General features: G+C 44.9%; 1 protein-coding gene across 1 annotated transcript in view; it reads right to left on the bottom strand.

The window, feature by feature from the left end:
- The window catches only part of DYRK1A (dual specificity tyrosine phosphorylation regulated kinase 1A), a 71,339-nt gene that overhangs the window by 26,016 nt on the left and 30,295 nt on the right, over positions 1 to 15,028 (bottom strand).

Below are 15,028 nucleotides of genomic sequence, written 5' to 3'. Positions count from 1 at the left end.
TCTCCCTTCATGTAACATCCACATTTTTTTTTGCAAAGTGAATTGTTTTGCAGAGTTCTGGTCCACCTTGTTTTTCCAAATCTATGGCTCAGTATCCATGAACATTGTGATACCTGGAAAAGTGAGGCTGATCCTGCATTTCTTTAATAGCCAACCACCCCTGTGCTCTACCAGCACATCCCAAAGCAGACAGGGAGCAATTAGCAATGGAGACAAACACTTGTACCTGAAGAACTCTCTGTTCAAAGAGAAGACAAGTCAGACCTACCAGAGCTCTGTCTGAGCACAATAAATGTCAACCACGGGGGATTTCAGAGTTGAGAACAATCATCTTTTCAGCAACAAGCAAATGCCAACCTGAACTCTCCGTGAACTGCTGCAACATTCCCTGCCCATTGTCCCCCTGCTCGGAGTTCAAAATGACCACATGAGAACCTGGAGATCCATGGACCTCACTCTGCTGAGAGAACCCAGGGAAAAGCTGGGAGAACCCAGGGAACAAAGGGAAATTACCTGCAGCAGCTCCTGGAGAGCAAACAATCCTGTTATAAATACCCCATGGTAGTTCCTCCTCTGGAGGAACTAAATTATTGTGGAGGAGTTATTAAGAAAGGCCACTTGAGAAGTGATCCTACAATACCCATTCAGCCAACTTCCCTGCATGGAAAAGCCAAACACTGCCTTCTCTCACAGCAAAATTAAGGCCTAAACTTAGAAACATCCACCCTCTCAAATCCCATTCACCGGGCCAACACACCCCCGGGTTCCTCCTGCTCGGGCTCTTCCCTGATGGACACAGAAGACACAGCAGTTAGGAAGGGACATAAAACTACTCCTGGGATCTTTTCCCAAAAAAACAGGCCAAGAGCAGGTTCATGGGCTGTTCTGACACTGCCTGTCCTGGCTCTGTTCTTCCCTGGAGGAGCTGCAGCAGGGGGTGGACTTTGGGCAGGGCTCGCACGTGGTCTGGGGGGTTTGTGCAGCCAGAGGACACCAGTTCCCTCTCCTGTGGAAAAAACTGTGGCTCAGACCTGGGACAGGGACAGGGACACACTGTGGGAAGTATCTTCAAAAAAAACCAAAAAAAAACCACTCAGAAAATCTGATACCAGAAAGACAAAACACTGGAATTCTCCCACAGCAAGAGAAGGGAGTTTCTAAAACTCATTTAATCCACTGGCAACACAATAAAAATCTGTGTTCCATTAACTTATAAATATTACTTTGAGGACACTCTGGAGAAACTCAGAGCTAAGAAAATGTTGTGAAAGTGAAACTACTCTTTTTTTTTTTTTTTTTAAATAAATGAAGCCTAAAATTCTCACCTAAAACCTCTGAACTTCCAAAGTCAAAACCAAGCTCTGTGACACCTCTGCTTTTACATCTCTGTTCTGGAGGAGCAGCTGCCTGAGGGCAGGTCTCAAAAACACCTCCAACTCCACAGGTAAACAGGGAGAACAAACCTATGGATGATCCTACACAGACCTAAAGCCTCCACCAATGTATGAAGTGGATTAAAGGGACATTAAAATGAAGAGTGCCGGGCACAGAAATTAGGAAACAGCAGAATCCTTCCCCAGCTTTAATTCAGTGCCTCCATGTCAATAAGTTATGATACTGTTTAGCTCCATGAATGCCCTGTTTGTTTTGAGGGACAGAATGGAAGCACAGCTCACTCAATAGGTGGCCGTACAATAGATCTTTTTATTTCCATTGTATTTAACATAATATCCCTTGACACCCCTTCAGACCGTGCTCCAAATAAAATTATTCCTGGCTGCATATATATTCTATAGAGTGGGCATTGTTTTTGTATCCTTGGAATTCACCAACAGCAGTTTCCTTCTGTAATATTCTGGATTTTCTGCAGAAAAACAGGGAGACACGGGATAAACACAGAAGGGTTCCACGACTTTGAACCTCTAACTTTGAATATACAGAATGTGAAAGGCTTTAAAAACACAAGGAACACATACCAGGAGGTAAATCTCCGTTTTACAGAGCTCCACAGAGGAGCAGCTTGAAAGGTTAGGTAAAAAACCCCACCTTTTTTTGACACACTGCCCTCCTGGGATCCTCCAGGAGAGGATATCCAAGGATTTGGAGAAGAAACAGTCACAGCTGTGCAACTGTATTTACACAACAAAATAGTTATTATTGACAGGTTTATGTTTTTCTAATTTTATCTTCTTCTAATTTAATATTAAATATTTATTATTAAAAATTAGCATTCTTCAGTTTTCCTGTCACATCCCAACTCTTCATCCCAAACCATGGGTCAAACTCCAGTGGTTCAGCTGCTGATCCAACCCAAGGTGGTATTTGTTTATAGTATGTCAAATGAAACTCAATATCTCAGCAATCAACACTTTATTATTGAATATTTAATAAACCAGATTTAAAGAAGAGGCTTTAAAACTGAAAAACACAGATTATTCAAAAACTCCAAAGAATAAACCACTGATTTTCCAGAGGTCACCGATGCCAGTGGAAATGTGCCGAGGTTGAGCTTCTCATGCTTCTTTTTTCTCTCCCCCTCCTCATTTATGTGCATTTTATGATTGTATGGAGTTATCCTAAGGTTTGGGAGTTTTCTAATTCAACGAAAAGCCTGACATTTTAAAAAGAGGGAATACAAAGGAGAGGGGAAAACGGAGATCTGCTTTTTTATGATCACGGTGAAAGTTGGGAGAACCACAGAAACATGAAGGTTGGAAAAGACCTCCAAGATCATCAAGTCCAACCCTTGACCCAACAAATAAAACGAAGCAGAAACAAAGAATAAAGTGTGAATATTATTCCAAACACAGGTTTTCCAACAACTAAATTCCAACTATGCATCCTTATTTAATCTTGCTGAAAGACCCCCACCTGTCCCTCAGTTCCCAGTGAAAACCAAAACACTGGTGATACACAAAGTTCTGTCAAACTCAGTAAATAAGGAGAAAAATACCTTATAAACCACGACAGGCTCACAATACAACAGAAATTTGGTGACATAAAGTTTAAATTGACATGACTTTTTCATTAAACATGTTCTAAACTCACACTTCAGAAGGCTCCAAACAAACTCCAAGCACACACAAATTATATTTTATCTTAGTTTTCAGCTTCCAAAACGCACTGGGAATCATTAAGTTTCCCTATGAAAAGGTTTGCTCGAAGAGCAATTAAATTTACCTCTGCTGGACCTGAAGTTTTCTGTCAAAAATTAAAATTCCATCGAAGTAAAAATCAGATTTAATCAAAAATCTGTTGGCAAAAGGAATTTCCACGGTTACCAGTGGTATCAAACCTCAGATATATATTGATACTTAGGCTAAGGGGAAGGAAAAAAAGCAAAAAATAACAAGGAATGTAGCTGGATTTACTCAGTTAAATAATTCAGTAACCTTCCAGTCAGTTTTACTGAGTTGGATAGAGGGAATCTAAGCAGTTATGGAAAGAAAGCCCAGGAATTGGACACTAAGGAAGGCAGAGGGAGGGAGTGGGGAACAGGACTGAAGAAGGAAAAGTGATCCAGGACTGAACAGGAGAAAAGGCAGGTTTGGAAAACAGGGGAAAAAAAATCAAAATAAAAAAAGAAACAGCTACAGATGCAGATTTAAGCAGCGGGATATATTTTAAGATCAGATTCCCCAATATTCTTAGGCAGGAATGCTATACAGGGAAGGAAAAGAGCCGGACTCAACTTACAGCTGAGGGGGGTGGTTGGGGTTTTATTTTTTGTCTGGGGTTGGGGGGGATGTGAAAACACCCTTTTTGAAAGGTAAATGTGTGTGTATTCCATGAAAAAAGCTGGACTCGACTGACAGCTGAGGGAGGTTGTTGGGGTGTTATTTGGTCTGGGGAGGGGATGTGAAAACACCTTTTTTGAAAGGTGAGTGTGCGTGTGTTCCATGAAAAAAGCCTGACAACCTACAGCTGAGGGGGTTTGTTTTCGTCTGGGGTGGGGTCGGTGAAAACACCATTTTTAAAAGGTAAGCGTTAGTGCGCGTTCCATAAATAGACGATTCCACATCCACCCCGGCTCCAGATCCCTATCGGACACGGGGGGAAAGGGGAGTGACATCCAAGCTGGACTGACACCCAACCTCGCTTTATCACCGTCTGTCCCCCGCCCCCGGCCGCGCTTTCTGCGGGGGCCACTTTAAGGCGTTTTAATTAAAAACGAACAAAACAAATAAATAAATCAAATAAAACGGAAATAACGAAGTCGCCCCGCCAGGCCGCGGCCGCCCCATCCCTGGGGCCAGGTTGGACGGGGTGGAGCGGGAGAGGCCGTCGGGGCGGCCGGCGGTGCCCAGCCCCGAGGCGCTGGGGGGCCGTGCGGCGGCGGCGGGAGCCGGTTCCCGGTTTTCCATGGAAGCGGGAGCCGCTTTTCCCGGCTCCCCTCACGCCGCTGCCGCGGCGCCCCAGCAACAGCGCCTCATTAGCATAGCCTACCACGGCCCGCCCGCGCTGATTGGCGCAGCCGCCCGGCGCGCCCGCCAATGGCGGCGCGCTATGCAAATGACCGCGCTCAGTTGCCAGGGCAGAGCTGCCGCCGGGCGTCCAATGGGAGCGGGATCCATAAACAAGGAGCGCGATTGAGCTTTGTCACATTTTCAAGGCGCTGTTAACACTTTCAAGTTTAGGGCGAAATTAGCTCCATCTCCCGAGGATCAGCCTCATGTTCTACATTTCACCCCCACAGCAAGGGCAGGGCGGCGCAGCCATGATACACGGGATTATGGATAAGCGCCGCGCATAGGATTCCAACTTCCCTGCCCGGCTCCGGGACGCCTTCGCCAGGGCTGGGATGCTTAAAAAGCCTATCCCGACGCTTCCCCGAGTGGGAGCTCGCTCGGCTGCGATCCTTCCGAGGGCTTTGAAAAGCTGTAAAGGTCCCTTTCACTGCCTTAAGTCAGGTCACCTCCTAAAATTCCAGGCTACTCCTGTCCTTCCCTTTTTCCACAGGACATGAATTTCTGTTTCATTTCTGTTCCATTTCTGTTCCATTTGCTTGGGTTTAACCCTAAAGAAAGACCATCCTTTATTATTATTATTATTATCATTATTATTATTATTATTATTATTATTATTATTATTATTATTATTATTATTATTATTAATTATTATTCACCCCCCGGCAGATTTTAAGCAAACGAATTCCAGCTCCTCCGACCACCGGTAAAAAGGACTGAAGCATCCTAGGAGAAATAAGCCAATTTTTGCCACCGATTTAAAGGCAAATCAGGTTATCTGGCAGAACATTCGTGTCTGTGCCTGTGACTGTGTGGATCCATGGAGGAGCAGAGCAGCCACTGACCAGCATCGCTTCCAAGGCTCCTCTCCTCGGGAGATCCCCTTCCCACGGGCACGGCTGTGGGTTTGGAAAACCGGCGTCTGGAAATGCAAAGACCGACAGACTTACTCTGGAAGCCACTCCAGGAGTTCCCCAGATCCCTCTTTACGCCGTGGCGGCCGCAGCGATGCCGATCCCGATCCCGGGCATGTTTTTTACTCCACTTTCCCAGCCCCCAGCGATGTGGAAGCGCTGCTGCGATTCCCTCACCTGGGAGCGGGCTGGGGGGGGTGCTTCCTGTTCTCCAGTGCCTCTGGAAGGTGCCTGGCACCGGGAACAGACCCCTCCTGCCCAGCTGCACCCCGGGCACAGGCTGGGCAGCCCCGGCAGCCCCGCGGATCCCCTCAGGATCCTGAGGGGACTTTCCCTGCGCCGCTCACCTGGCTGGTGGATGAAGAGGGGGGAAGGTCCCTATTCTCCGTGGATCCCTGTGACGCTCCAAACTTTCCAGATCGGAACCACGGAACCTGCTTTTCCCAAGTTCCACAGCCCGGTGCCAACGGGAATTAAAGTTTTACCGGCTCCCTCCTTTAGAAAACGTTACAACTTCATCTTGGACCTTCTATCAGCAGGAAAACCGCTGAAATATTTCCTTTGACGCCCTAAAACACACGCGAATATCTCAGTGTGCGCGCCCCCAAAAATCAGTGCTGTCTATTCTTTATCTCCTGACAGCTTTTTTACCTAAAATATTGCTTTTTAGCCCATCTTCCCAAGCCCTGCAGCAGAGCAGCCACACAGGGAGCAGGAGCAGCGTTATCCCAGCACGGGCTTACAAGATTTTCCAGGCAATCCCGACTGGGCCAGGACTTTGCAGCATTAATCCTTCTCCTGCTCTGCTCCCACTGTCCTTCCAGGGAAACACTTTTATCAGCAGCTAACTCAGAGTTTTTCTCGTGTTGGTGCAGCCTCCAAAGCGAGCAGAAATAACATTACGATTTTCAGTGCAAAACTAATTAAAGGTTGAATAAATTTCCTACATGGCAACATGTAAAACCATATAAGAAGTGGAAAGCACCCAATATTTTATTCCCAATCAATACCTGGCCTGAAGCCTAAACTCCCCTGTTCACATCCCACTGGTCCAGCTGAACACAAGGTTACCATAAATACCATTTTTAAAGCTCTCCTTTAATCTATTGTGCAAACACACATGTATTATAAAAAAAAATAAAAATAAAATAAAATAAAGTAAAATGAAAAAAAAAAAAGAAATCTTTTCCTACGCATAAAAACCATCAAGGGAAATTACTTGAATTATTCTATTTCCCATTTGCAGTTACTGAGGCACAAGATATATTTAAACAGTTGGTAGAGAAAAAATGGGAAGCATCTCCCATATCAATGTACAGCCAGCATGCCAAACCATTAATGTAAGAGCTAAACAAGGGCTGAATACATCATGTGCAATAGTCTCACATGATATAAATTATTCAATACCTGACCAAAGAGAACAGCTTTCAGGAGAGAGGGGGAGGATCTCAAAGTACTTCTGTAGTTTTGAATACATACAGTGTTGGGGGATTGATGCAAAATCTTTCTAACTCTCTGCAAGGTAAAGAATCACATGGAATTTTCACAGGATTCTGTCCGTCCAACTCACGTTCTGGTGTTCACCATAAAGGTGGATTTCACCTATAATTGATGAAATTTTAATTTCCACTTTAAAATAAAACCAACTTGCTTTTATAAAATCACTTGGCACGTGGGCAAGGATGTATTTGCAGGTTTTCTATCCCCTCCTTCCACAGCCCTGTTGGTATTACAGGTCTTTTTGCTTTCCCAATTCCAAACTGGCTGTGCCACACTTTATTTGGGATTGCTACCCTGGCAAAAAATTAACACCTCACACACCTAATTCGTGTCAAACAGAAGCTTTTGGAGTATTTACACACACACACACAGAGAGGCTTTTTAAGCAAAAAACTGAACTACAAAAAAGTATCCACTGTTATAAATCACACCTGGATTATGGGGAATCTGCTGGTGTGATGATTCCAGGGAATTCCTTCCATGGCTGATTTCATGGATGAATTTAAAGCAGTTCATTTCACTCGAGCAGAAGTTCATAGCACATACTTAGTTTTGGCAACAAGCAAAGCAGTTCTGTTGCACTGGGAGGCATTACATTGTTTTATACTCCGTGCTAATGACACAAATTCTGATATAATTCCTCTAAACCACAAGCCTTCCAAACTCCCAGGCTTTCTGGCCTTGGTAATCCATATTATACTTCATAAAAATAACAACATTCAAGGTTTTTCCTCACTCCAAAGTGGCCTGGAAGCACCGGAGCTCTTCTATAAAGTCCTCACGGGCTGTAAATTGCAATTAAAGCATCTCCCTGCTGTGTTCCCAATGATTTGATAACTGATATTCTCACACAGCCTTTTACAGACATCTCAAGCCAGACAAGCTCCATTCACACTTCTCAAGTCCTTAAACAGTAAATCACTCCCCAGTAAAAAGTTTTAATAATATTTCCACCTCTGCCTTACTGCTCATCACAGAGAAGCCCAATTGAAACCAGAACTAAATCCAAGCTTTCCCAAACCTCCCAGTTCCAAAGCACTTATTTGACAGGCCAATTTCCTGCCTCTGTAATAATTTCTGCATTTAGGAGATGCACTTTTAAGTTTAAGTAATTACTCCTTTTGGTTTGTCTCGTCTTGAAGTAGTGGCTTCCAAGGAGAAAAAAAACTTAAGTGTGGTTGAAAATCCTTGCAGCTAAAAACCACTAAAAAACTAGTGATGCCAGACTTCAATAATCCAAACAATACAAGCCCAAAGTGGAGCTCACTGTAAATTGCATGAATTTCTCTCAAGTAACACAAATTTAAACCTAGAAAATTTTAAAACAAAACAAAACAACAAAACCCACCCACAAACCAAACAAAAACTGTCACTATTCCTTTAGGATGATACTGTGATTTAAGAAAACTACTTTTGAAGTGTAACTCATACTTTTCCTTCTAAAGCTTAACTTTTTTTTCTAGCACAGACTAAGCAGTATTCCTATTAAAATTGGGCTTTTTCTCACAATAATAATAATAATAATAATAATAGAAGTAACACCATCCAAGTACCAAAGTTGTGCCAATTTAAAACCTTTAAATTTCATCTACATCTTCCAGACTCACAAATGGTTTGGGTTGAGAGTGACATTAAAGGCCATCCCATGGGGTCCACTGTCCCAGGTTGTCCAACCTGGCCTTGGACACTTCCAGGGATCCAGGGGCAGCCACAGCTTCTCTGGGCAACCTGGGCCAGGGTCTCACCACCCTCAGAGCCAAGAATTTCTTCCCAAATTTATAATACAAACTACACCAAGGAAAATGGGGTTTGGTGTTTGGGTTGGGTTCTTATGCCTCCAGAGAGCTCCAGAGGGAGAAGAAGATTCCACCTGAGGGAAGAGACCTGAGTGTTTCCAAGGAAAGGTGATGATGTTAAAATTATTGCCAGGATCCAAACACTAAACACACAAGGAATTCTTCAAGCTTCAGCCAACAAGTGTGTTCTGTGGGAAGCTCATCCCAAGCTCAGTTCAGAGCAGAAATGTTAATGAAGTTGTGACCCCGGAAGGCTTTCGATTCTTCCGGAGTTTCCAACCCAACTGTGTCCTTGGTCTGGGCACAGGGTAATTCCAGTTCCTGAGCACATCCTGAGCATCACATTTACAGGCACCAGACACGACTGTGCTGCAATCTAAAGAACCACAACCTCCTCCCATGCCATGTGACCAAGGATCAAGGGAACTGCAAGGCAAGGAGAGTGAAACAATGACACACAAACTCTTTATTTAAAGGTTGAGCTACCACTGCGCTTCAAACTTCAGCATTAGGGTGAATAAAACCCCCTGTTTCATGCATGGTAGGTGGCTCCCACAGTCCTAGCTCTGGCAAACACACATGTGAAGGGGAGTATTTAACAGCCTGACTCTTTCCTGGGAAGCAGATTCTTAGGGAAGAGGGAAGAAGCTGGAAGTGCCCTCGTCCCCAGGACTGAGGGTTGTGTTAGGCTACTGTGGGAAGAGAGGCTTCAAAAGGGGTGTAAAGAAATGTCACCACCAGCAGGACATCAGCTAAAGCAGTTATAGAACAGCCTCCAAGGTAACAGGCCTTTCTGTCACTGCAGTGCTGAATTAGGCTGCCCAGAGAGATTTTGGATACCCCATCCCTGGAAGTGCCCAAGGCCAGGTTGGAGCAACTTGGGCTAGTGGAAGGTGTCCCTGCCCATGGCAGGGCATTGGAATGAGATGATCTTTAAGGTCCCTTCCAACCCAAACCATTCCATGAGCCTGTGAATTTGAGGGAAGTACAAAACAAGCACAGTATCTCCCCAAAACAGGAGCCACATAACTCCTCACCCTCACCCGGTGGCTGCCATCGGGCCCAACTTTTTACTGAATCCATCTAAGAGTTTAAAACCAGAAAAAAAAGGAGCAATATTGTTTATGGTGCTCCAAATCCACTGCAAAAAACCAGGGAGTTGATGCAGAAGGAGCAGAAAGAACCCAAAGCACCTGCTCCTCCTGCTCTGCAGCACCAGCCCCGCTGCCAAGCAGTGGCGACACACGAGGTGAGATCTGCCAGAGCATCTGGGCTGAGAGCAACAGGGTGTTGTTCCCTGGCAGTGCTGTGCCAGTGAGCACAGAACTGCTTCAAAATGTCACTCAGATCTCACACAGGCTCCTCAAAGCTTCTTGAGGAACTGGGAGGAACGCTACGATTCTCAGCGGCTCCCGATCGGGGCCAAACGGAAGGTGCCCTAAAGGACTTCCCTTCTTTTCCCCTTCCTCTGCCCCATGAAAGGGTAAGAGGAGGCTTCCCAACACCTCTACAAACAAAAGGGAGTGGCCACAAGTGGGAAAATTGCCATGATTTGTGAGAGGAAAGCATGGTAGATCTCCAGAGTGCCACAGACTGGCCACCTTTAGCCAACAGTCCAATGTTTCAGAACGTCCCCAAGGATTCAATGATTTTGCCAGGGGAGGTGCAGATCAGACACTAGAGAAACTTATCCCTGCAAGAGCAGTCAGGCCTTGGAATAAGTTCCCAGGGAGGTGGTGGAGTCCCTGTCTGTGGAAGTGTTCAAGAGGCAGCTGGAGGTGGCCCTTGGGGACATGGGTTAGGGGCGATTCTGTCGGTGCTCGGTGAGGGTGGGACTGGATGATGCTGAATTCCAACGCTTGACAACCCTTCCAGTGAGGAAACTCTTCCTGATGTCCAACCTGAGCCGCTCCTGGCACAGCTTGAGGCTGTTTCCTTCTTGCCCTGGATCCCCACCTGGTTACAACCTCCTGTTCCAGAAGGATGAGACACTAAAGTCCTTTTGTGTCCTCAGATGAGGAACGAGCCGGGATTTCATTCCTGAGGGCCAGAAGCACACCAGGCACAGTCATACTTGGAATTCTCATGCTTGTCCCTTCCCTTGTCACTGTACTGAGGACCCCAAGGAGCTGCAAAACAGAGACTCCCTGACTCTTCAAAACTGAGCTTTTCCATGGAGCACCTTCTACAGATGCTTCCAACAACTTCCTGAGGCATTTCTTGTTTTCAAAACCCGATGGGCTCTTGCAGAGAGTTCCTAACGTGGAATAAGGAAAGACAGGCCTCTGTCAGAGGTCCCATTAATCCAAAGGTGCAATACCTGTCTAATTACCTGGTCTTTGATGAAATTCAGACGATTCATTAGGAGCTGATCTTGAAAGGAGCCCAAATCACTTTGTTTAAGTAGCCTGCTCCACAGACTTGCTCACGAGACACCAATTCACTTTTCTCTAAATTGATCAAAAGGCTTATCCAGGAGGGAGATTAACCATCTTCCTAATGGTTTGCTGCAGCTTCTTGGAAAGAGGAAGCTCCTGCTAATCTGTTGTGCAGGATAATGTGGATTTTTGATGGCAAAAAGATACTGTTAATAAAGCCAGATCCTCGGGAAAAAGTGTGATACAAAGTAAAACACCGTGTTAAAATACTGCAACCAATAAAGATTGAGCAAGTGTGTCTGTGCAAAGTGTATTTGGAAAGAAGGAATTCTTCCCTGTGAGGGTGGGGAGGGGCTGGGATAGAATTCCCAGAGAAGCTGTGGCTGCCCCTGGATCCCTGGAAGTGTCCAAGGCCAGGTTGGACGGGGCTTGGAGCAACCTGGGCTGGTGGAAGGAGTCCCTGCCCATGGCAGAGGGTTGGAATGGGATGATCTTTAAGGTCCTTCCAACCCAAACCATTCCATGAGTCTGTGATTCTCTGAAAGCAAGAATTCTATTTTCTCCTCTACCAATCCCTTCCCAGAAGAAAAGGTAAAGTAGATTTTTTTTTTCCTTCCTATTATTCAGGCTGTAATTCAGAGTTCCAGGACACAAATTATTCCTCTTCATACACACGGGGTGTTTACAGGAATACCTGGAGCCAGAGTGAGCAAGTCCAAGGAAAAAGACGTCACTGTGGATCTGGAAGTGTTTTCAACCCAAATCCCTGCTCTAGACAAAGTTAGCTCCCAAATTCTATTTCAGGAAACTGCCTTCTATTGAGGCAGTGGAGTATTCAGCTGGCTCTGTTCTGGTGGCACTTTTTCTCTGAGCAGAGAGTGTCAGAATTTTTGCATTTGGATGGCAGCCTATGGAGTCTGGATTTCTCCCAAGGAAAAAAAAAAAAAAAATGAAGTTTTGCTTCTTGCCTTCCCCTGGAGCTCCACATGCCTCCAGACATAAAAGAAAACACCAAACAAACAAACAAACAAAAAAACCCCAACAAAACAACTACTTTTTGCCTTTCTCAGGATCCAAACTGTTGTTGCCTGGGGGCCTTTTGCTACCGGAATCTTTGTAGGGAAACAAAGCTGAACACGGAATTAAAACTGAAGGTGCAGGACCCTCACTTGAAAACTGACCCATTGATCTGGTGCTAAACAGCCTCTTTTTTCTGAGGAAAATCTCTTTTCTCCAGAAGAGAAGTCATGAAGGCCCCCAAAGTCCATAAAGCCAGAGGACAAGAACAACTTGATGGATACAGTTTGTCAAAAGGTGGAGGAAATGCTGAACTTTTTGAAGGAAACCTACAGGAAAACACACAAAACTTTCTTGTACTTTGGAAGAGAGAAGGAAGCAAAGGAATCTTCCTGCAGCTCCAGGTCAGTTAAAAAAAAAAAAAGTTATAGATAGATGTATATTTATATATTATGTATAAATAATAAAAGGTAGAACAAGAGGGGAAAAAAGGGAAAGAAAAAATCAGGGAGGGAAAAAAAATCAATCTTGTTCTGAGACATCTCCAAAGGGAAAGGAAAAAGGATTTAAGGGACTTAAAATGTGAGGGATCATGGAATTAGCAGCAGGTTCAGCTGGGCTGAGGGAGGGTCCCAAACCCGGATCCGTGATCCGGTGTGTCCGTGCAGCGTTCCAGCACTCACAGCACCCCTTCCAACCAGCTCTTCCCCAGTAACTCCTGGGAATGTGTGGCAGTCAGCATGTTCCAGGAATCCTTCCCAACAGGCAGCTTTCAGGCAGCCACCCAGTTGCACAGGCTGGGACAGTGACCCAGCACAGATGTGGCTGTTCCACGGGATCGGCTCCGCGGGCTGGGAATGTTCAGTTTACTAACGGGGAAATGGGCCTTTTTATGGGGGAATTTTTATTCTTAAATCTCCTCTCACTCCTCTGTTCCTTACACTTACAAAGAGTGTCTTCTGCCAGTCTGGAGAAAACCTCCTTCCAAACAGCAAACCAGGGAAGGGTCAGTTGTGAACCCATGTTTGTGAAATCCCGGGGTGTAAGGAAAGGAAAACACATGGAAAGCCCCTGTCCAAGAGCTGCACTGCCTGGTCAAGATTTTGGGCTGCTGAACCTGTTTCTTTGCAAGGTTTAAAAGAAGTCACTGCTCTAATCAGACCCAAAGGTCAGGGGCATCCAGGATCACCAAGGACAAAGCACCAACATGCCAAGATCTTCCCAAACTGCTCTAAATTAAAGCACACAAACCCACCTTTTATTGTCTCAGTTATTTATTTATCATCATTATCTTAATGCTGCAATCAAAAGTTGCCTTCAACATCTCAGGTTGCCCAGAGAAGCTGGGGCTGCCCTTGGATCCCTGGAAGTGTCCAAGGCCAGGCTGGAGCAACCTGGGCTGGTGGAAGGTGTCCCTGCCCATGGCAGGGGGTGGGATGGGATGATTTTTGAGGTCCCTTCCCACCCAAACCCTTCTGGGACTCTGTGACCTCGACAGGCCAATTTTGAAAAACTGAGTTTCGGAGAAAACTCCAGAGATGTGAACATTTAAGCTTAAAAAGAAACACTGGCTTATTTATATCACCTTCTGAGACCAAGCACCAGAAATACACTTAAACTGCATTCCAGGGATGCATCATTTTACTCAGTGAAGTCTCTGGGAATTACTCAGCACCGTGAAATGATTGCTTGGTTTTACAGCTCAAAGTTTTAAAATGTTGAAACTTAAGAAATAAGAATAAATCAATTACCAGATTATTGTCTTTTTTAGTCTTTAAGGACCTTAGGCAGCCTACCTAAAGCTTCATCTTAACATAAACCTCTGGAACACTCCCTAAAGTGAAGCTGTAAATGGAATTTTGATGGACATCTTTTGCTTTTCACAAACTTCAGGAAGGGAAATATTTCTAAGGGCAAACTCCAAACCAGCACAAGGCCTCTGGATTACTGGAAGGTACTTGGTAAACGTATTTGGTGGTGGCTTTTTTAATTTATTATATATTTTATAAGCTGATATAAGACAGGTTAAGCCACTATTCCACACCTACAGGAAAATCCCACCAGTTTTGTACTCAATCCAACTCACAGAGAAGGATCTGATGGACTGAGAGACACTCATAGCAAGTCAAAATTCATATTAATATGGCAGAAGAATTGTAGATGCTTTTACTAAGATATAAAAACTTGCAGGATCAGTTCACTCCATTTAGGCACCTTCAGGACCTCGGATGGAGGAGCACGAGGCTGGATGACAGTCCTGCTACAGATAAGCTAAAAATACCCACTTTTTGGGCTTCTCTAATTGCTGTTTTGTGTGCAGGGATCTTCATGGATTGCCAGAAAGTTCTTTATTCCTCTGGAATGGTGGGACAGCCCTGAGGAACTGTGGACTTTAGTTTTGGAGGGTTTAGCAAACTTGAGGGTGGATTCTCTGTTCACACATGAAGTGGATTCATTCAGACAATGAAACAGAAGTCAAGAGTATGTGAAAAAGAAAACCGGTCACAAGATCCAGAATCAGCCAGTAAAAGAAAAACTTAACAGCTTTTGAAGGGATCAGTAATAACCAATTTGTGAGGAAAATGCAGGAACCAACAGATTCCCACAGGGAAGGAGGAAATCCAGAACAAACCTCCCTCCTCTGTCTGGAACAAAACTGTTGCCACCTGTTCCACCTTCACATGTCCAACAGCTGGTTCTATCTGAATGAACTAAAATCCAGCTCTCCAAAGATATCTGGGGACTTAACTCAGCAAAATGTCCCCAGGAGTTGGATGTGGGAGGTGTCCAGGACGTGCTGAACCTCAAACCAGGCTCCAGCAGATCCCTGGGTTGATGGAGAGATGTTGTTCCCACTGTTCTCAGGATAACTGGAAGGGCAGAACTTTACATTTGCCATCATAAACACAAATGATTGTTTCTTCCTCTCTAATCTAATCACTGGCCTTAACAGCTTA

The sequence above is a fragment of the Manacus candei genome, unplaced genomic scaffold (genome assembly GCF_025592945.1).
Source record: "Manacus candei isolate 608988 ecotype Guabito, Panama unplaced genomic scaffold, ASM2559294v1 h1tg000165l, whole genome shotgun sequence".
In the NCBI taxonomy this organism is placed as follows: Eukaryota; Metazoa; Chordata; class Aves; order Passeriformes; family Pipridae; genus Manacus; species Manacus candei.
This window is presented reverse-complemented; position numbering and strand designations above follow the sequence as displayed.